The sequence below is a fragment of the Echinops telfairi genome, unplaced genomic scaffold (assembly GCF_000313985.2).
Source record: "Echinops telfairi isolate 266 unplaced genomic scaffold, ASM31398v2 ScPeMD7_7401;HRSCAF=8416, whole genome shotgun sequence".
Lineage (NCBI taxonomy): Eukaryota > Metazoa > Chordata > Mammalia > Afrosoricida > Tenrecidae > Echinops > Echinops telfairi.
Genome location: NW_022111301.1, coordinates 6,736,339 through 6,738,152, shown reverse-complemented (window position 1 = coordinate 6,738,152; position 1,814 = coordinate 6,736,339). Strand labels below are relative to the sequence as shown.

At 40.5% G+C, this 1,814-nt stretch overlaps 1 pseudogene; it reads left to right on the top strand.

Annotated features, from left to right (window-relative positions):
- Positions 1 to 1,539, top strand: part of LOC115871753 — a 20,136-nt pseudogene extending 18,597 nt beyond the window's left edge.
- Positions 1,540 to 1,814: the final 275 nt, after the last annotated feature.

Below are 1,814 nucleotides of genomic sequence, written 5' to 3'. Positions count from 1 at the left end.
TTATATAAAACTCTCTCTTACACATATGAATTTCTGTGGATTTGTTTCTCTAATGTACCCAGACTAACACAGTTGGGTACCATCTACTCTTCTCTAAGGTTAGCAGAGGCTCAAGTTTGCATATTCCAAAAGTTCTTTGGGTCAATAGTTTATTTTATTTTTAAATTTTCTTCATTCCTCTTTGCTCTGGATGAAAGAGTCTAATATTTGAGCCTTAAATTGCCCGCCTCAAGCCCACATCCTACTCATCAAGTGGAATAGCAAATATTGCTCTTGTACATTACGTTAGGCCTATTGATCTTGAAATCTAAAACTGTGCCACTGAGCAACCAAGCACTGCAGTTCAGTCCATCATGGTGTTTGTTTATGGCTTACAAAAGTTCGTTCCTTATATACTCTACAATAAACTCATCTACACAAACCTTAATGCCATGTTATCAAATTGATTTCCTATCATGTTGTTGTTAAGTGCCATTGAGTCAGTTCCAAATCACAGTGACCCCATGACACCAGAATGAAACAGTGCCTGCTCCTATGCCATCTTCACAATTATCCCACGCCTGAGCCCCTTGTTGTAGCCATTGTATTAACCCAGCTCATTGAGGGCCTTCCTCTTTTTTGCTGCCCCTCCAATTTACCAAGCATGATTTCTTCTCCAGGGACTAGTCTCTCCTACTCACACGTCCAAAGTCTTGCCAGCCTTGCTTCTAAGGTGTGCTCAGGCTGTACAAATCCGTTCGTCCTTTTAAAAGCACTTTCAATATTCATTCAATATCCTGACTTACCTGTCATTTGAACTATGTCGGTTGCTGTGGTGTCAGAAGCTATGTCACTGGTATTTCAAATGCCAACAGGGTCACCCAAAGTGAAGAGGTTTCAGGGGAGCTTCCAGAATAAGAAGAGACAATGACGAAGGAGTCAAATACCTACTTTGTTAGAAGTAACTACTGAAAATCTTATGCATAGCTTGCAAATCATGGCACTCTATATAGGGTTTCTAAGATTACAATCTGCTTGGTAGCACAAACATCATCATTCTCCTGGGGAGTGGCTGGTGCCTTTGAACCCATGACCTGGAGATTAACAGTTGAAGAATTACCTTACATTGTCACCAGGACTTCATATGGATAGACGTGTGTGTGTGTGTGTGTGTGTGTGTGTGTGTATTCATATATGTATGTAGCATATGAAACAAATTCATATATGTATGTAGCAATATTCTCTAGAAAGCTCACTGTCAACAAATCAACGCTGACTCATAGTGATCCAATGTGGGCTTCTGAGACTGGAACTGTTTACAGGAGTAGAAAGTGTAGGGTTTCTCCCACAGAGCTGCTGGTGGTTTCAAACTGTTGATCATGTGAATCACAGCGTACTGTGTAACCACCACACTCCAGGACTCCTAGAAATATCCTCTATTAACCCTATGTATATTTGTGTTTGTGCTCCAATACACCATCGTGCACCAGTTTGGCCTGTAGGTCTACGTATCCAATTGCTCTCAAGTTGATTCTGGGTAACAGAAACCCAACAGAATAAAATGGAGTTGCTCCACAGGGATTTTGAGACTATAATTCTTTATATAAGATTATACAACCTCATCTTTGTTCCACTGACTGCCTGGTTGGTTTGAACTGCCAACCCTGAGGTTATTAACCCAATGTTCAACCCACTATGTGTCTAGGGCTCCTTCATATCTACTGATGCATTCATTCTTAAGTTATTGTTTATTGCAATTGTGATAGGAAGATTTACTTTACCAACCTGGTCAATGAACACATGTGGGATTAATTAAAGGGCAGGGAGACAAATGG